This window comes from Anticarsia gemmatalis, chromosome 2 (assembly GCF_050436995.1).
Source record: "Anticarsia gemmatalis isolate Benzon Research Colony breed Stoneville strain chromosome 2, ilAntGemm2 primary, whole genome shotgun sequence".
Taxonomy (NCBI): Eukaryota; Metazoa; Arthropoda; class Insecta; order Lepidoptera; family Erebidae; genus Anticarsia; species Anticarsia gemmatalis.
This window is the reverse complement of record NC_134746.1, coordinates 8,429,955-8,452,590: the sequence shown is the minus strand read 5'-3', so window position 1 is coordinate 8,452,590 and position 22,636 is coordinate 8,429,955. Positions and strand designations below refer to the sequence as shown.

The following is a 22,636-nucleotide window of genomic DNA, read 5'->3' as shown; positions in this document are numbered from 1 at the left end:
ATACCAAACACTTGGAATCTAGACTGAATTATAATAAGTATGTTAACGATGGTCACATCGTGGGAAATATAATTTATAATAAATAAAAGCAATAAGACGGTCACAGTTGATTGCGTACAGTTGACTACTGAAACTCTTTGTAATTACCGCCCTGGCTAAGGAAAAAAAATATTTTGCATAAAACTTTAACACATTATACACATATTAAAAACCGCTCTATCTATTGGTCAAAACCGCATGAAAATCCGTTGAGTAGATTTCGACTTTATCGCGAACAGACAAACAGACAGACAGACACGGCAAGAAGACTTCATTTTCATAATATATGTTGTGATATTGATTATATCATATCGATTGTCAAGGAGTACGGAGCTTTAATGAGTAGTTCAGTAAAATATAATCAATATTGCATAGAGAATATACTTTGATACATTATGCTATTGCCTGCAGCTGCCACTGCGTGTAATTTTTCAATGATATCCCTTGTCCTCAGGGTAGTATGAGCCGTCATACTATCTATTAAACTCTTGAGCCATGAATACATAACATATATAGGGTTGGACTGCTTTTGTGGTCTGGTCGGAAGTGTAGTGGAACTCAGGGGTTCAATGCTCGGGTCGGGTATGGAGCTGTAAAGTTTTTTTTGCGCTTAAAATTTTCAACTGTTCCCCGGACTTTGGCAAAGAGAAATTCCCAATGTGAACAGCAATAGCCTCGAGTCCTATTTTTTATATTATCATCAAACGAAAATTATTGCATGCACCTCTGCCTACACTTTTGGGTATAACCAGCATAATAATATAAATAAAATCAAGCATACTTTAGCATAGCTTTTGAACAAGTAAACCTTGCATCAAAGGTCATTGCCCTGTTCAAAGCAATGCCGAACTAACTTGTGAAAGACATTAATAAAATGTCAATTTGCCATTTCATTGAAAAAACCTATTTATTGGTTTAGTGTTATTAAATAGCTGGGAATCAAATGTCAAGGATAAAATAAGTTTCTTTTATTTCATTTATTGTTCACCATATTTGATTAATAATAATGTCATTTATAAAACTTGCTGGAGTTATGACACATGAGTCAATGCAGTGTTATTTCATTAATCTTTTCTTATAAATAGATTTATTTATTAACAGTTCAACTTAGAGTTAAGAGCAGTTCTTTGAAAATAGTCATGTATTCATTATTTCGCTATATCTTCGTCTGATATAAACAACACTACTTAGAAACTAGACTACACCAAAATATGTTTACTAAATTTTTACGTAGCTTTTCCGAAATAATATGCGAAAATAAAATTCCATATTAATTTTATAATTAATAACATCAAATTGATTTCAACAACATAAAGTGTCGAGTGAACCTAGTACTGTTAACACATTATCAACCATCAGGTTAATAGAGAGCTTTTCAACTAAAAAAATCTAATACATTGCATATTCCGTGAATCTAAGGATATAATTTCCCCTTTTATACCTATAAAAGTATTTATTTATAAAACATACAAGGCAAAAGCATTATTTAACTCATAAACGTTGCCTTATAATTAACAAGTTATCCGTTAGTTACACGAAGGCGTGTTCCCGCGCTAATGAAACAGCTTTAGAAGCCTCAGTGATGCTAATCCATGGGAAATGTGACCATAAAACTATGGAAATGTTCTTAAATACCGTAATATTGCATTTGCATTGTATAATACGGCATTAGTTAAACACAATTAGCTGTTATGAGGTCGCGATAAGGTCATTGAATAGTCGACAACGAAAATTATGGAGCGTGCGAAATTGTTAATTTCATGATACTTATTTATTCTCTGATTCTCTCATTAAAAACGAGAGCTAATTCTAATACTGGAATATGTGGTTAAAAAGTAAAAAATATTAATATTGAGATGTGTTTTCACCCATATATACCACCACAAATATTTTTTAAACTCACTTAAAAGCAACACGTATCATCTTCTAAGATAAATAGTAGCATGTCACAAGATTTAAAACCTTCCTAAAATTTATCAAAAGTAACTCAATACAAAATTAGTTCATTAAAGAACCTATTTAATGAAAATATATCAAGTTAAAATGTCTCACGACTGTTGCCGACTGTATCGTCTCTTTCCATAAATAACGACTACTGAGAAGCTCCGTTTAGCCCTAATTTGTAAGGTTAATAGATAATTTGACGGTAGTTAACATACAAATGTGCATTCATAATTATAGCTCGTAATATAAGAAGTTTATAATCATCTTGCGTAATCGTAGAAAGTAATTATCCAAGATTCATCTAATTTGGGTTCCGAATGCATGTAATTAAAGACAAGAATAATTTTGTTTGTACGCATTTACTTGCTCTAGATTATTTCAGTAATGACTGTTGTAGCGTTCGCTTTTGCTATGAAAAATGGAAAAATTGTTTAAAAGAGTAATTTCATATACCTACTGATCTAAATTAATAAGAGTATTTTTGCTTCCTGTGCCTGGGAAAACGTGAGTCCAAAAATACTAATTTGGTCAACCTTAGTGTATTGAGTGTGCAAGTGTCCACACAATACTAAAAGAATCACTTCAAAATCACAGCTTGATGTTTCGTATTCGAGTAGCCGAAATGTGGTAATAAAATATTTTCTCACAGAAAGCCCTTAACACGTTAACTGGTCGAAGACCACAGACGCTTTACCGCTCAAAACCACGAACGTTAAACTAAAAATAAAGATAAACAAGACTAAGTGTGAATGTAAAGATTGCTTCATTACAGAGAATAGAGCACATAAATGGGAAAACGTAACTGTATCAATGTGGTTGCGATGGAATCTTTGAATAAACCACATTTATATATGACATTATGAACAGTTACGATGTTCTCAGAATGCTAATGTCCGCTTTGCTACCATTTGTGACTATTAAGTGATTTTATAGAGAACACATGTGGGTTAGTTGATACAGTTGGAACCTACTATACAATATCTAGAGCAGTCTTACCGTATCATGTAACTATCCCGTGCTTTATTGTTAAGTTATTTATTAGATAGAGATTGTGATGATACTGGTTGTTAGCAAGAGCTCCGTGAACAAGTAGCGTCCGCGCAATTTGATCGATCATTAAGTTAAGGCTGTGTAGCTGCAGCCGTAAATGGATGAAAACTGAGAACGCATTCCTAGTACCTTCCATAAACTACATACCCAGACACTTGAATCGACTTAGAGCAAATGGCGTCAATAAGAATTTCTAATTTTAAATTCAAGTTCTATTCTATATCTACGTTATATAAAATGCTTATAAAATATTTGCTGTAAGTTTGAACATTATTATCCTTAAGGCAGGAGGCACTTAGTTACGATTTATACTACACAGGAATAGCGATAGGATATCGATTTATTTCTATCTAAGACAATAATAGACCATAAACTTAAATGTCCAATGGTTCAGTGCAATAACGATCAGATAAACTCCTAACATACCAACCTTTCTTGTAAGAGTAAAACAAAGTAAAAAATATGCAGCCGACTATAAATCTTTCACAAAAATCAGCTCGTCTAGAGTTTCTTACAAATAACATAAAAGCGACTTGTAATCTCACCATTTAAATTGGAGTGTGAAGGCAAATGACACATAAAAAATGCAATAAAGAAGTGTCATAACATTAAACTTTATCTGTATGTCATCGGTCAACTGGAGATAGTGCGCGTCCATTGCATAAATGCATGAAAGCGTCGAGATGATGCGGAGGCTGTCCTCGCTACTCGTACTCGTACCGTGCTCTGAGTACTCTCGGTACCAGGCGGCTGTAATACGATCACGGTCGGTCACTTTGTGGCGCTATCTGCCATCTCCGCACGACGTCCCTAACGCCGGCCAACATGGAAGCGAACCCGTTAACATTCTTTTCGCAAACAACTGACGCTACGCCACGCCATTATAACAAATTTTACGCCTATAATCACAAATTAGAGAGAGTAGTATAACAAAAGTGTTTTGTAGTTACAATTATTTTCTTTTTCTCGTGTGTCTGCCGGACGGTTAGTAATGTCATTATGAAAGTGGTACTTATCATTTAACCGACTTTTCTATTATACCTCTCAAATAACGGTGCTCGAATTTAGTTATTGTGTTTTGATTAAAATGTTCTGTACTTCATCTAATAATAGTATTTTCCGAACCGCCATTGAAATGTAATAATCCATTGTTCTATATAAAGTAATTGAGATAAATTGAACATTTTGTGTATGAGGAAATCATATCTACAAATAATATTGATCAAAGACGACGAACATTTCAATGAAAGCAACCACAGCCATTACATTAAACACAACGGTGCGCGTTGATGTCTTTTGCACACTCGCGTAGTCGTAGCATTAATATTTCGTAGCACGCAACTACGACAACATAAATGATTAGTCGTGTTAATAGTCTCATCTCTAGGCCCTTTAAAGTAAATTAACAAGATACAACTGATGCGATAGTAATCGACATTTTCTCTCGTTATTAGTAAGTAATGGCACTTTCATTCGATCATATCATTTAAGTAATGCCCACAATTTAGTAGAAAGTATCGTGTTTCGCTCACCGTTTGCGTGAAGGGTTAATGTCCGTGTTTGAGCTGTTGTCAAACAATCGCGACGTGACTTATTTGGTCGTTGACGTCGATCGCTGACAGCGTGGATAATGTTATCGCATTGTTTTCTCAGCGGAGTTGAGCGGGAGCCGCGAGCCGATCCCGATCGATCGACGGGAGAGGGGGGGAGATGCGGCTCGAGAGGGGGAGGTGGTCACCGACCGCCTAGAGTCTAGAGCGACGTCCCCACAATTATTATGTAATAAAAAATAATAAGTGCGGCTTCGAATACAACCGCATGCTCTGGAATTACGAGGAAGGAAAATAAATGTTCGATTGTTTCAGTTCTGAATCAATACACGTTTCCAATTTGTTGTATCCGTTCAAAGCCTGTTTTACAATAATTTGAGTTATCCTTCCACTAACAAATATGAGTAACTAATCCTTTGCCAGCAAGTGAGCATAGGTTTTGGACTAAGTTTATGATTTACTGTGTAGTTGCGTTTCAATAACAATATTAATAACATATTGTATAGAAATTTCACTCTTCTTCAACTTCCATGATGATGAAACCTTCTAATGACATTTAAACTCTCAAATATTACTACTAATCGATCAGAATTTTCTCTCCTTACCTCTATGGGAAAAAGGTGTGATTTAATGTACGTGTATATATATTAAACTATTTATTTCATTTATAAGAAACAGCTGTACCGATATATTTTAAATATGCACATAGCAAAAGTATTAATATTTTTATATTTTCTCGGCATAATGAAGTTCTATATTTATCTCTTGGTTATTAACTAACTGAATGGTTCTACCACGCGTAATCTAGTTTAAATATACCCTTTGTGTAAAATAACTAATATAAATACGAGTTGATAGTATGTTTTGATTAATAGTATGAATATCCTATCGCCATTAACCGTTTACCGAGAAAAATAACCACTTTTTTTTATTTTTTTTACTCATTGCTCTCGAGAGAATCACAGAAAGTGTATTGCTGTCCCTGTTGTGACAATTGTTGATTACAAAAGTTATTTTTTTGTACGTTATCGCGTTCCTATTAATAAGATAATCAGCACCGCGATTCTCTTCTGTCGAATGTCGAGATTTTCACATTTAAGATATACTGCAAAAATAGTTTCTATGGCGCCCGCTAGAGGCACTGATAGATTCTCATACAAAATTTAACGATAGCTAGCCGGTTCTCAATACTCGATAGTGATAGAGAATCGGGATGCTGAGTACATGCTAGTAATTGTTATCATAAAACAATTTGCTGTCACCTGTCAACGTTTAAACAAAACCAGTATTGGTCCATGTTTTAATCGGTTCAACGATCGACGTATCAGATATCAGCGGTCACAAAACAAAGCGTTACGTACCGCATCGTTCCGCTTCATTTGCATCACAAACAAAATAAACATATTATGATTGTTACATCACTATCTGATTATGATGTTATAAGCTGACACCGCGGCGTGCAAGCCGGTCGCAAGTGCCGGCTAGTGCTGTCACTAAATTAACATAATATAATGTGACACGCGTAACGACAACAGTTTCTTTGAATCGTTGCGTTATATTTATATTCGTGGTTGAAACTAATGCTGATAAATATCGGTAGACACGCTCATATTTTACTTTAAATAAGCTGTGATAACCTAATGTCAATGTGTTGGAGATTCAATTTTCTATTACTAACGACATCCGAGTGTTAGAAAGTTTGACGTCTTTACTATAAAGAAAACATTATGAGTAAGCCTATACATGCAAGCGTTTTCCAAATAGTTCTTAATTATGTGCGAAGTTCGCAAATTTGCAAGTACACAGTTCGACTTTAAGCCTTTCTAAATCTGAGAGCATTCTGCTTTGACAACATTGTATAGAGCCAGCTTTGAATAGTGTTATAAAGCTCCTGTAATGATGTCGTTGTATGCCCTATTTTATCTGATGGTGCGTCCTTATTTAGATGTGTAATTAATTATTCGGCTCAGAAAGGGTGTGCACTGGTATCCTCTAATGAATACCATACATAGACTCTCACGATATTTCAAAAGCGTCAGTAATTAAAGACGTCATAGTCTCATTTAAAATCGGTAAATTTATAACAATATACTACATTTTTCTTAATCTAGTCGTGCACCTGACTACGTCTCTAACCACCTGATGAAAAACAAAACATTTGCGCCTTAGGAAATAAAAAATCCATAGCAAAAGGTAACGTCGAAATAATTGGTCAAGACTACAAGTCTAATATCGTTCTCAATAGAATTAACAGAGATTAGATACATGAGTTCGATGGTTATGGTCGGATGCATCACATTGTCGTGTGCCACGGTGGAAGCAGGGCGGCGGAGGCTCACGGCGGACGTGAAGGCGAGGGCGGTGCCGATGGCATGTTTCTCAAGAAGACACGCACCACTAACTGGCGTCGACCGCCGCCGCCCGTGTGACCGTCACACTACTCCACTTAACGACGACGGAGAAAATCGCCAGCAATATAATCTTCCGCCCGACGAATTAATACCGGTCAACATCCACAATGCATTGTGCATTCGACCGCGCCGCAGACATTTCTACATCGTTTCTCTAATCGAAAATCGATTAATCTGCTACTTTGAAATACTATTAATACAGAATAGAGGTCACGAAATCGAATAGGTTAATAAAATTTATTAGTCCACTGGCAACCGGGCATAAACGCACATTTGTGGCGTGTGCACTTTCTCGCTTATTCATCAGTTTAGTGGGTCGCGGGTCGGCGGCGCGCGCGCACCGCCCGGGACGCCGCCGCACGTCCATTGTGCCTTACTACATACCGCTCAGGTTTCTTCCATCTGCATGAAATTCACCAGTGAAAGTTTTTGCATATCTTCACCACTAAATGAACGTCCTCACGCCGATTACCAATAAAAAAATCTCGACATTTAAATCCGATCGCACCAAAAGACGACTAGGTATTAATGAGTAATTTATTCGTAGATACGTTATAAAAATATTCATTTTTTTTTATTCTCCTCACATTTCCAATATTTATGACATAGTCTAATCAGGACAATAAATATTGTAATGGACGTGGCGCACTACTTACATAAATAAACTGACTGTATTAGTATAATCAGACCGAGTTTCGAGTACTTTGAACTAAGTCTGTATGAGTAAGGAACATGGCGAAGGCAGTGAATGTACCATTTAAATTCACAATCTGACCTGAAGCATAGCATTAGTATGACACAGAGGGCCTTATGTTCTCTTTAAAATGACACGCCCACGCTCGCTAAACACTCGTGTCATTCGACAAACGAATAGCATGGAATGTAAAAAATTTCGTCTAACTGTTCTATGGCAACTATGGCGAGTCGCGGCGCGGGCGCTTAGAATGAGATGCATACGATAATGTTCCAGTGTCGCTCTCAACGCACGCGTGATGACAGCTCAGTCACACATGCATATGTCGGAATTATCCGTTCGTAATCTCGATTCTGGTTCTTAATCAAGTTTATTCCATAGGCCTAATCAAATAAGAGATCTCTCTGACTGCACTACACTATTTTTAATCAAATAAATGACTGCGCGGTAAACTACTGACAAAGAATCCGATGTTAATCAAGTAGTTTTTCTTCACCTGCTTTTCTATGCTATATATTACGAAGCTATAGGCTTTATTTATTCGAAAAAGAATAGGTTTCGTTTCTTTGGTACATTTTACTTATATCCTTTTTAATGTTAAAATATTTAAAAGAGGAGATAAAATATTTAAAAGCTTTTTAACATGCAACATTAAAAGGCGAGGACGAAATGCAAAAAGATTTTCGAATTGAAGTTTATCTTTATGAGCAATAAATAAATGATTGCTACGAACAAAGTTACATTACCCTCTCGGCAGCAATCATGTACGGCGATTACCTAGGTTTTTTAGTAAAAGAAACAATTTTATATTTCATATGCGATCATAAGAGGTGCGATTGAATTACACGGATGTTAGAGCACATTGGGCGTGATGCGCGGCGCGCCGGCACGTGAGGTGTCGTGCTCACGCTGATCACCGACGCACCAACATCTGCACGAACACTTCCTTACAGATTGATGAACTGCAGTTTTTTTACTATCGACTCATTATTCCTTTCCTTTCAATAATAATACCCATTTACCAGTACATTTCCCCCAAATCAAAATAATTTGATGTTGATTGATGTATTATTGTAAGAACCTACGATCTATCACAAGGATATAAAGTACGTAATCAATCAATCAAAACGTTTTTTTGCTAAAATGAATTATCATGTTGTTGGAGCTGTAAATGTCAAAATAAATTAAAAGCCCAATTCCGTGTGATGTAGGACCACACAGACAGTACTAATCATCAAGTGCAGTGCGATGCGTCAGAGCGGACAATAGTAGAATACAGCTGTTATTAGATGTAACTGTAAAAGTGACGTGTAATGAGCCAAGGCAAATCTCAAATAAAATGTGAAACATTACGGAATTGTAAGATTGTGGGTCGGCTGGGCCGACGCAGGGAGGGCACTAGGTCGGGGGAAAGTAGTGGGGCCTTATGTTCGCTTGCACGGTGCATGCCGACGCAATTACATCCATGGAATCCATGCTAATATCGCGTTCTAGACGAAATTGACAATTAAAATAAACTGGCACCTGAACTTTCAGATTTGCATACAATTCGATACGTGTGCTAATTCAGAAATCAATTGCGTCTTCGCAATATCATATTCTCAGATACCATTTAGAAACTAGATAATTTTGCAAAAACGTCAATTTGATGCAAACCAGACCACTGTGATACAATCTATTATGTCTAATAAGAGAAGGTAGTACCATTCAAATAAGTGTAATGTTATATTGCTAGTAACCTATACTTAACTCACTGCTAACAAATTCGTGAAACCCCGCGAAAGTTCAAAGTTAACACAGAACTCCTACAAAATAACCACCTTTCTACAACGTTGAATTACAACGGCCCGCAAATGCATAATACATAGATACACGCTGCTATCTCCACCTTACATCAGCTTGCAACGCCAATTTAGAAATCGCTTCTGACACCGATAGACCACCTTGACAATAAACTTGTACAACGAACACATCAGACCACGCGCATTAAACGCTAACTGCCAATGACCTTTGGATATAACCCTCTTGAGAGTTGCGTTTTCAAGAAAGCATCTTGGATTAACGATCGCCTTAGGCTTACAGATCCTTGGGTGATCGAATTAGTGCATTAAAGACAGCTTGTTCAAAAGTAGAGAGATTTTTTACTGCAATAAGTCTTAAAACACACTCTGCTGTGGAATTCTTTGAAGCTTCGTATTATCCATCCATACTAATATTATAAATGCGAAAGTAACTCTCTCTGTTACTCAATCACGCCTAAACTACTGAACCAATTTGCATGAAATTTGGTATGGAGATATTTTGATACCCGAGAAAGGACATAGGCTACTTTTTATCCCGGGAAAATGATTGAATCCCATGGTAAAATTCAGGTGGCGGACGAAGTCGCGGGTAAAAGCTAGTTTCACATAATTATGCATGTACTGTATAAGTTATAAGCATAATAGTTTTCATATCAAATTGGTTTGTGCAATTTATGAGCAACGGTCGACACCTATTAGCTTTATGCAAACTCTCCAGGTATCCGTTTTATAGCACGCAGATGGTGCGGAATATATTATTATAAAATGTGGTAGTCATGTTGCTGCATAAACTTTAGCAGAAAGTACAATTGCGTTTTCCACTGATCACTGTCTACTCATAAAATTAATGGAGCTGTGTAGTAAAGTAAAAGCTATGGACATTTTCACTTGAATTCTTGTATCATGATCAGGAAAACTGTGGAAACTTCAGCAGATTTTTTTACTCAAGCTAGTTCTTTGTAACTAAACGATATTTACAGGACTACTTCGGTGATTGGTGGTGCTTTTTTATTTAATACATTTTTCTTGTTGTAAATTAATAAAATTTGTATATTTTACAAAACTAAATACTATATGAAATCTTATATTAAATTATGTCCTACGTGTATGGAACTGCTAGAGAGGTTAAACATTAATCTACCACATTTTCACTCGACCAGTTTGGTATACTAAGACACCCGGTTAGGAAATAGAAAGTTTGGCTAGATCAGGATACATCGCTGTTTTAAATAGTTACTCAAGCAAACAATAATATTTGAAAACCTTAATTCGACGAAAAGCTAGATTTGGTTATATTAACCGTCATATTCATAAACAAAATTACTCCTTCGATATTATCAAAAAAAACGAGTTTTTGTTTTAAATAATTGATCGACACACGACTTTAGGTAAGTGAACTTATTGACCATTACTAATTATCATCGATCGATCAACCAGAATTATTGTACCGCAGAAACAACACAATGATTAATCTTATGAGTAGACATTCATAACTCGGATATAGAAAAAACATTGGACGCAGAACTCACTTCACTAATCGTGACTACACTTCTATACAATACGGTATGAATGAAGCTTATATGTCATTCGTATGTGAAAAATGGTTACAACTACTTTTACATGTCACCGTAGTTGTTCAGGACGTTGTTTAACATCACCATAAAAAATATAAATAAAAGACCAAGAGACACTGAACACAAAAAGACGGCGGCAGACACATAATTCATTATGAGTATTAATTAATTAAATCACATTGTAGACAGTGTCCGCAATGCCATTCATGGAACTATAATGTTAGAACAACAAATTGCTATCGTTTATGCGTTATCAAATATGTAATGAGCATAATGTACAGGTTAAAGTGGGCCGATCAACGTTTTGGGCGGCGCGAGCACACCCGGTCAAGGCCGCCTGCACCTGATCGCAAAAAACCAGCAACTGGTCGTGTGCCCACGCATGCGGTTATCATACTCAGTTTTTTGCGACCATATTCATACATCTACGTCACGAGATACGGTTCGGGGCGTCGGACGCTACAGTTTTTTTCTTAGCTAATGTTTATATAAAACCGTCAAGTCCTGCCTTTAAAATGATCATATTATTCAAATCAACGTTATGATTCTGTCACTGATTAATGCAATTCAATTTAAATATGAATCTAAAGCTGTTTTTGCAGTGCTTTGAAAGCAATGGATGTTCCCTATATTTTATTGTACAAAATCATCGTATGTTATCTGTTATTTCTATAATAGACGTTTGCATAATGACATGTTGCGTTAGTGTCTAAGTACACATCACAGGCACGACAAATAAATACACAGCCATCATCATTAAGTGGTGTGTCGAAGCCCGTGATTCAGTGTGCGCCAACATTACGATAGGCAAAGTCAATGTCACGGGTCAAGGAAACCTTCGGTTAAAAGCTTGCGGCTTTTTGCGGCTTAAACATCTAATATTACTTTATTTTTAAATACGAAGTAAATCATAGGTATTTCGTTATCGCATAAAGAGACGTTATTAAAATTATAATAACGAGCATCCTGTGACTGACGTGTTCGTGTGTACGAACGAGTTTCACGAACAAGTCTTAGAACCAGCAGATGTAATGCAACGTAGTTTCTCGTTATTTAGTGATGCCACTTGTAGGTACCAAGTCTTCACACTTTTTTTGTGATAATTTACTTCGAACTAAGTGTTTCCGGAGTCAAGAAAACGTCCTTGGTTTTTTGCGGAATTTATTAGCAATGTGTAAGTTTATTAACGCCCATTTAGATTTAATATCGTGCTCATCTTCAGTTTAAATAATCCCGAGCTTTTACGTTTGAAATATCTCTGACTTTAGCCAACCGAATCGCGATCGCGTTATTGATTGCTGCATGCTATAAATATTTTCTGGTACTTAAAATCTCTATCAATTTTTCAATTTATAAAGATCGTTATTGGGTTTCAGCGTGAAAAATAACGTTACTTGATTGATGACATTCCAGTTTATGTATTAAATTGTTTTTTACAACGTTCACGAGGTGATTTTAGTCATCAGATACAAACTCTATTTTTTGCAACACACTTCAATCGTTTTTTCTCGAGTTTCCTTCTTTCATACTTTTTCTTAATCTTTGTCTTTATTACTTTTTTACAATGGCCATCACAAAAAGGTATTACAACAAAGCAATAACGGAACGTATCGGAAGATCAATAAAGAGATTTACGATTAACTTTTACTTTACGACTTTTACTTTTTATCCTTATTAGTGGACGCGAAACACAATTTGAAATCCATTTTATTCTGAACAAAAAGTGGTAAAACAATGGTGTAGCGAGGCGAGGCTGATATCTCACGCAAGTGCACATAATGGTCCAGGGGACTCGCCGGTCGTCTTCTACTCGTAATTCTCCCATAATGACGGTAATCATTTTATCATCTTCGTACCAATAACGTGCGTTTACCTAGTGCAATGGGGTTACGTCCGCAGGACCGTGCGAATAAATGATAGATGACACTCCGTATGTAATTTAGTTATTACGAATATCTTCCCGGTTATTTCACGATGTCGCCGGTCGCGCTTTCATACTCTCCGTGGACCTTATGCGTGAAATGTCAAACCTCAGATGAATGATCGCGAGACTCGTTTCGCTTCCGCGTCTATTTTCTCAATTAAAATAAACTTGTTGTTACGTTGATATTCTGTAATGGTTATCTAATTATAGAACTATATTCTATTTTAACGAAAGATATAAAATAAATATAGCGTCATACCAGTAGCGTCGCGTAATAAAGTTGAAGATGCAATATATTCGTACATTTTATTGTCGTGCGTGTTACCTTCCATGTTCTCGCCATAATCATTGTACATTATAGATTTTATCAAGATTGTGGAATAAGGGTGTTATTTAAATATGTATTTCATTTAGGATTCAGTTAAGGAAATAAATTGCTCTATGTTCACTATTAAGATAGAAACGAAACAATTTTCTCGCTTTTTTTTATTACATGCTTAAGTTAATGTGAAAAAGTTTCATGCTTCTGACCAGTTTTCCAAGCGGTAAAATAAATAAACATGGACGTGAATCTTTATCATTATACGGTGTGAGATAATGAAATGTTTTAATTAAAATATCTAACTAAATATATACTTAAGCACTACTTGGAATTATACGTATAAGAACTTGCATAGAACTAATTTGCTCAATCCAGTTTGTAGCGCCAACTTTTACATAATTAGCTCAAGTTCATCACACTTTATCTCACGACTTCATAGAAGATATTCGAATTAGGTTTGTTTGAGTGTAATTTTGCGAATTAGTCTCACATGTTTTATGTATATTATTAGATAAATAAATATAATAAAGAATAGATAATATTAATACCTGAGTACAGCGGCACGCTTCACTTTCTTCAAGTGTGTCACGAGATAATGTTCAAGTGTTCACAAAACTGAACTGTGTCCGGGAACTTTGCGCGAGCACTCGAGCTGAACGGACGCACCGGCGAATGAATGGGAGGAACTAGAGGACGCGAGTGTGCGGACTTGCGCCGGAGACGAGGCGCGTGCAGGCAGGGCACGCAACCGACCAAGCGTCTCAAACGGAATGAAATGGTGAAGAAGACGCCGCGGTCTTATATAGACGTGGCCGTAACCTGACGCCGGATAACGGATTCCCGCCGACGGACGTGCCACTCGACTATAGATCGTTCTGCGCACACGCAAGAGACACATTCGAACTCTAATACCAACCCTTCCCAATGTAACAGATAGATCGAATTTTCAATAAAGCGCCCCGAGCTGAACACTGCAATTTGCCAGCATTGGCGCTCGAACCTAGGTACCTGCACCCAGGCGAGACGACAGGACAACGGAACTCTAAATGGCATCGGGGTGTGGCATCGATACCGATTTATCCAAACGATCTCATGAGAAATAACTTATTACTCTATTATAAAACCTGATTCATCAAAAATGCATTTAAATAGGACAGAAGACAATGAATGTCAAAAAAATCTAATAATTATAAACAAAAACGATATTTAACACAAATCAAAAATCTTTAATATTAATACTGCATTATTTCTATCAAGAAATATACCTGCATTCAGTATCGGTACATAAACTGACGTAATTAATGTGTGCTACCATGGAAATTGTTTTTAAATTAGCAAACAGTAAGTACATTCTTATAAAAAGTTTCGTCGAAAAGCGATAAAATTGCAAAGAAAGTTCGATATAAAAGCCAATGAAAAACATTTGAGATTTATGAGCTAGGAAGTTAATAAATAAAATCAGACAACAAAACTGTATGAAACAAGCTTTCAAGAGCGTTCGCTGGGTATAAATTATAGCATAGTCGAGTGCCGGCTTCTAGCCTGTCATGTAAATAGTGGTCTAGGAACTCCTCTGGCCCCCGACGGCCGGTATCTTGGATGTACGGTAAAGCTTAAAAACATATAATTTTTACAAAAAAAAATCTAACTTCTCAGCAAAATGTCCCTTTATTAGCAACACGAAACATACAAGACCGTGTTATAAATATCAGTATCGAAAACGTTACGAATTTATAAGGATATCTCAAAACTCACTAGTCAAATCGTGATCTGGGGGCACGGAAGTGCCCCCGCAAGTCGAGCAAAAAAAACGCGGCACGGCCGTAACATCCTTTTCTCGAAGCAATTCGGGCTATTTTTGACACCCCTATAATTTCGTTGTGGATAAAACAAGAAGCCTGGATTTTCAGCAACTAATCAGTCATTGTATAAACACGGTATATTTAAAATTTCAGTCAATTTGAACCAGTAGTTTAAGAATGACAACTTGTTAAAATTTTGAATTTTGTCACTCACTGATTCACTGACTCACTGACTCACCGATCATCAAAAGTCTAAGGTACTTCTAGCAGACTTAGAAGCTTAAAATTTAGAATACAAATAGGGTTTAGTGTCTTAATCATGGGAAAAATTTAATATTTTCTAATTTCGGTCCAGTTTTCTAAATACACCAACTGCAACAATAACTTTGTAATCCCATATAAATGTATAAGATTACAAGGTTACATTTGCAGTTAATGAATTATTATTACTGTAGAAAATAAAATAAATAGGTACCTACTATATGAGGCATAACGGGAGGGGGTATAGGGTGGGTAAGGGTGTTTAGCCCATGAAACTGAACAACATTCCCATAGGAAAATATGTTGAATTATGAAAAAAAAACGTCTTTCCATACAAATTGGACTTATGTTCGCTCTACAAAAAGAAGTGAGATGCCATCAAAAACATCCTGTAAAAACCTCAAGTCTCGCCGTAAAAAGTTGTGAGATCTATATAATACCAAGTCGATTAATCTATTTAGTCTCTACTTAAAGGACCTTCTGTCTTAAGTTATTACGTATGTTATTATCATGCCAATTTAAAAAAAAATACCTTTAAAACAAATAGATCGACTTGGTCATCGCAAGAAAACACAAATTCGCCATTAACATTTCAGGAGCATTAACTTCTCGTCGTGCTGTGTAGTGTGATACATACTAATAATCAAATCATGCGATGGCCAGGTCGGTCTATTTGTTTTCAAGGTATTTTTTTTTAAATTGGCATGATAATAACATACGTAATAACTTAAGACAGAAGGTCCTTTAAGTAGAGACTAAATAGATTAATCGACTTGGTATTATATAGATCTCACAACTTTTTACGGCGAGACTTGAGGTTTTTACAGGATGTTTTTGATGGCATTAAATTTAAACGACCCGACACCACTTTTCAAATACAAGAATAACATAAAAATCGGTTTACGCAGAAAATACAAAAAGGAAACAGACCTAGAAAATACCGACGTACCAAGAAACTCCTCATTTTATTTGAAGTTAGCTAACAACTACACAAATTAGAGGTATAATCTAAAGTAACAATTGACATAACTTGGTCTCAAAATCATGAGCGTATAAACTTAATAATAGGGTAAATTTTTTTCTCATACCTGAAACTGTACTTCCCCATAAATACTTTAGTAATTTTTATATACTTGTGGCGGAACTATAAACTTTATACGGTTATTCGTATTGCAGCGTTTTTCCGGCGTAGGTACAGGTTGCAACCATAAACCACGCTATAACTTCCCGTAGGTATGGAGGCATGTGAACAAGTTCTCTTATAAAATATGATCATTTTCACCAACTGATCAATTCCAAATACTTATATCCTGCCCGTAGTATAAAATGTACACGCGCCGTGCATAAAATGTCCTATGTTTAGCGTCATCATCATCAGAAATATATACCTATTTAAAATTTGTGTATTGTGTATTGCAAAGTAGCAACTTTTTTAATTAAAAATTTTCAATTCCGCAATATCTTGATTATTTGACGTTGAAATGGGTTTTTGGCCAGGACCTTTGGTATTAGTTATGAGTAAGATTTAAACTAAAATCATGAATTATACCCTATAGTGCTGTAAGAGCCCGTTTTACTACTGTATGTAGGTATATATATAACGACCAAAGAACTAAAATCCATGTCGTAGCACATAAAAAATCAGTTTGCACTTACACAGTCGTAACAGAGGTCAGCTATATACCACAGTAGCCGAGACTAAAGATCAAAAGTTGTAAAAGTCACAGTAAATTGAAGCAATAACACTTCGTATAGAAACCAGTAGGTTACGAGACGGACAGAGTTTTTAAAAGGAATTTGTTCAAACCGTGTGATTTTATGCGAAGTTATCTTTGAACTTACCGCGCAAGTTAATAAAATAAAAGGAAAATATGAAATGCAATTTCTAGTAAAGCATTACAAGACAAGAACCATATCATAGTAAAATTAGCTGAAATGGATGCGACTTACTATATCTCAGATTATTGTAAATGTTTGCACGTAACGTGTATCCATTTACACAGACAAAAACGGTACAAGTATTTTTATAGAATTGAACAAAATGAATCCGAAAATATTGTGGCACAATTGATTCCACGAAAACAAACTGTCACAACTTTTTCTCGATACATTTGATATTGATAACAAATATGCACTACTATTTTTAAATGTCGCGTTTAATATGCACAGACAAAGTTATGCACAATAAAAAACCAAATAGTGGCATCTTTTCACACATAATTAACGCTAAATGACTTTGTTGCAAATAAAAACAAATGGTTCGCGTTTTTAATCTCACTTCCTGCGGTTTCCCAAAGGAGGCTTTAAGGCCAGTCTCGAAACATTGGCTGAACAGTGAAAGTTAATGTTGATACGCATTGGCTCGCTCATTACCTGCGCGATGAAAATCTTAAATTACACTGCATACATGGAATGTTTTGATCTATTTTTATTTGAATAAGATTCAATTACTGGACTCCTAATGACGGACAGCGCCTTAGGCTTCGGATAAGAAAATAACATCATGTCTTTGCCTCCGTGTAATGAGAGCGCTCCAAACCAAAAGAAAACAATTATCTACGCAATGAGAAGCTGTAATAATTTAATGCTTTATTGCTTTAACAATGAAGTCCGTATATGATGTCAAAACTTTAATTGAAAACTAAAAGAATAACAAGCGTATTACAAATTACTTTAAAGCAAACACAACTATGTTTTATTGGCTTTTTATTCATATTAAGGCCGCTAGTTATGTAATTAAGATATAATAGTTTCTGATTTATAATTTGATAGATGGTTGAGAATAGGAACACAATGAAGAAGGAAATAGAGCAAAATAATAATAATAGCGTTTTGTTGTGAGTTGACTATCATAATGCTTAAATACAATATCGAATTTTAAAGTTCTTTATAAAGTAGACATAATGATAATTAAATGAAATAACATAAATGTATCAGTGGAGTGATTTGTGTCACTTGAACAATTTTCCAAATGAATCGTATGTGCGTGATGTGGGTTATTGTGCTAATGTGGTGTACAGTGAACACTTAATCCATTACTACACGATCTCACGTCAGGCTGTGTCAGTACAGACATGGAATCATGCGCCATGGGTATCACTTGCTGATTACAACGCCACTTAACACAGGCCACGATCATAATATCTTCTATAAATTGCAATGATATATGTGTTACTGTGCTGTGTCTACAGCCTTAATCTATCTTATCGTGTAACTCTACATGATTACAAAAAGATTCGTACTTATGTTTTCTTTAATACAAATAAACATTTATTAATTTTGCACATGTTATACCTGAAGGTAAATGCAAAGGTGTATGAAATACACCCACGTTTCGCCATTAACAATGATAGACCCATCACCCATATAAGGGGCGGGCTTATTGCAATTTTCCGGGCACGTTACCTACTCGACAACAATTTAAAGATTTTTAATATAAACTAGAAAATACCGAGTAGTTCTTTGGCCAACCCAGAAATCGAAACCGGGACCTCATGATCAGCCTTCGGGTACACTACCGACCGCATCAGAAAGGAATTTATGTTATCATTTTTTAGCAGTGAAAAACTAAAAAGGCAAATATTTACTTTAATCAATTTAAATAAGTACTCGCAATTAATTATTAACTTCCAGTTCAGAAAGTAGAGACGGTAAGATTAACTGACAAGAAACTCAAAGCAACTTTGTATTTTGTAATTATTGATCGTCAATTTATCACCGACCAATGTGAGAAAGTGTTCCATAAATTAATCGAATACAGCAAAAAGCAATTCTTTAAAATACGGATGTTGAATATGTACCAATTTTGTGAGTAGCGAGTCTCTTTACACGTATTGTAATTCGATTGTATTAGTTTATAATTCGTATTCGAATGATTTTGTTTATGTTTCGATTCGCACAATATGGTACTTTCATTTTCCAATGATGATTAATATTCAGAGAGAAAGTGTTTCACAATTTACAGTCATCATAGTATATTGTGTTCCCAGACCTTGTCAGTACCATGTTATTACATTATGATGTACTATCTCCGTTTAACATTACTTTTACACACAATGATCATTCATAAAATTGCACATAACATTGCGTTTATTTGTATAAAACTGTTGGGAATTATGTTTGACTTCATTTATTAAAAAAAACAACGTAAATAATACACTGACAACCTAAATTACTTATACAATAATAATTTAGAAGGAAATAATAACAAAAAAGCTACTTTATTCTTTACTTATTTCGTTTAAATCCGCTCTTCAATCACTAATCGCTGAATATGAAATCTTACCAAACTGGCACATTCATTGTTTTGTTTTACGCTGTAGACACCGGACACGCACTTATAAATCAATTTCTGCAAAAAATACACACTTTCATAAACTGACTGATCCACCAACATTCGGACCAGTCTCAATTTCACAACATTTTTACATATTAACTGAATACATTGAGTATATCTGTTTTACAGACCACAAATTCTTAAATCCAGTGTACGCAATGTACGCTATAACATTACAACCTTCATCCGCATGTTTCGGTTCGTTTCCGCAACTTTTATTTGGAGTTCAGCAGATATAGTGATGTTTTTGCTTGCGATCAACTTCTCAATAGATCTGGGTCGCCCGCTCAAACTTTTATAATACATAGCACTTTTACTTCGCATAGCTATCTGTTATTCATTTTTTGCGTATGATTAGTTATGATTTTATTTTAATACAATTTGATCCCTGATAAAATGTAAATTGAAGATCGTTTTTTACAATCTTCGATGTTTTTCTACTAACTCAATCTGTATACTATTGTCAGCTTGAACGAGAGGAAACGTAATTTCTTCCGCGTCATATCATTTAATTACTCGCACATATCCACTGCGTGTTTTAAATGATAAATGCAAAAAGGATTTGCAGGAAGCTTCTCCTTATGTCGACTATTTATTGATAAGCGTGCTTCCGTAATGTGTAAACAAACATATTAAGGTAACTTTAAGATATCCGGTTAGTTCAGTGGCAAAACGTAAATAGTTTAGTATTATTTTATGATGTAACTTGCGGAAATATTCCATATGTAAGGAATAGTAACGATATGTGATGACAAGTGCAACGAGGCGGCGGGCGGCGGGCACGGCGCGCTATGCGCTTGCGTCGCCTAATCGTCGCGTAACGGTGGCGAACTGTAAAGCTCGCCACGGACCGCGGCCCGCGTGCTAAATTTGCCGAAACACCGCGATCTCTAGCGGGAAAATCTTAAATCACTCTAAATTCGTGTCGATGCCCGCCCATAAACGAAAAAAGATGATTACAGCCATCAAATGTTGTGACACTACCCAAAAAGTCATTAGGAAAAGCCATGTTTGAAAAGTGGTCCATGAGTTAAAGTGACCATTACTAGAATCAATACGTTCAGCTCGCCGCTGTGAAACCTTATACGGCATTTATAACTTCGCATGTTAATATTTAATTTATTCTTGACCTTAATAACTCTAGCATTAATAGAATTTGAAGTCATCCTCCACGTTGACATCACGAGGAAGACTACGGACGTTATGAACGACTAAAAATAACAAAATAATGAACATGTTATGACAATATGACAATAACTATTTATTCTTTTGCGGGCATTTGATCCTAATTACATCAAAAGATTTGCCCTGCTTTGCTACCACCCTAGTGCAGAAAATATTTGACGCTTGAGTTGAAATCAGATCAATAGTCTGATGCAATTTTCCGACGTTTACGTTCAGACCTGAGACCAATACAAACCCGCGTGCTACTTAAATCGCAAATCTATAACGTTACTATCGGGATACGTCGAAAGATCCCGTTTTGTAGAGAAAACAGCTGGCAGTCGGCACCTGAAACGAGTCTCAACTAAAATTGCAATCAAACTAGAATTACTTATAACAAATGTATGTGCCTTGTATTTTTTATATGATTGTAGGAGCAATTATTGAAAAAAAAAATATATATATCATGCTTCTTTCCATTTAGAACAGTAACCAAAATAGGTGTGTTGTATTTTGGTTACTGTGTGCGAGGCGATAGTAGAAATCATATTTAAAAACAAATATTAAAAAAATGGATTCAGATGTAAAAACGATTTTACAACATTACATAAAACATTTTCATTTCAACTTAAGCTAGTTCTTTCATATTTCAATAAAAAATATTAAAAGATGCCTAACCAACTTCATTCTTCTCGAGTCATGAATTCGTCTTGTATGCATCTAATTATTGTAACTCAAGCATCGAGCTTATAAATCTTAAGGGTCTATTGTTCGCCCAGCGCAGCGCCGGTATAAGAAATTAGTTTCCCCGCGTGTTAGGACCGAGAGTCCTCTAATGCAGCCTTTGCAGGCGCTATGGGCACTGATTGTGTCGTTTTTTGCAGACAGTTAGCGTTTGCCGTCACATCAATCTCTTCGTGCCTATCACTGCCAACCGCTACAACCATAGATTCGCTAAAATAGGAAAATGAATACGCGTACAATGTTATTTCTAACCGTAAACCATGATGTATTATAATTATTTCCTTTTACGGTTGCATGCGATATCTAATCACCTTACACAATATTCCAAACAAGTTTATTATTAGCTTGTTGGTAAGGCGAATATTTCCCGAGAGGTGAAGGAGAGATGTTATCACTAAGAAGTACATTTTTGAATGTTGCCTGTTCATCGCCCGGGATCATTATACCCCTTTTTTAAACGAATTACTTAGAAAAACAAAAATAAGAGTCACGAACGATGTTTGAGTTACATGAGTTGCCGTACGAACCGGGTTCATGGTATGGTAACCCCCAGAACAATGATCCACTTGACTTTTTGTAGACACCTAGACAGGCCTCATGCTACCGGTATACCTATTTAATTAGTCATTTTAATTGATTCTTTGATGCAAAATTTCATTACGCTAATAACTCTAATAGTATATATTCTACAACTATGTAGGCCAGTTATAAAATAATATATATATTTTTTAATTTATTGATACTAGTTAAATTCTTGGTTTTTAGTTTTCAGAATGGCAATTTCTCAAGCATTCAAATCAAATTTTCAAAATACAAAAAAAGTCAAAATAATTTCACAGAATAATATTCAATATTCCTTCCATCATGCAATAAAATTCCGTGGCGAGTTCATCATCCCGATCCTGCCATTAACAAGAACATATTCGATTATAATCACGTCAAGTTCGCGTGTCAATAACGAAGCATTCTTACCGTAACAATGAAGAATTTTTACTTCGATTCAATTATGTCACGCCATG

The 22,636-nt window shown here is 35.5% G+C and overlaps 1 protein-coding gene across 1 annotated transcript in view; it reads right to left on the bottom strand.

Annotated features, from left to right (window-relative positions):
- Nucleotides 1-14,079, bottom strand: part of tyn (trynity) — a 53,044-nt gene extending 38,965 nt beyond the window's left edge. The window contains exon 1 of the mRNA XM_076130256.1: nucleotides 13,859-14,079. The gene's annotated coding sequence lies outside the window, so the exon portion shown is untranslated. The remainder of the gene's footprint in view (nucleotides 1-13,858) is intronic.
- Between the last annotated feature and the right edge of the window lie 8,557 nt (nucleotides 14,080-22,636).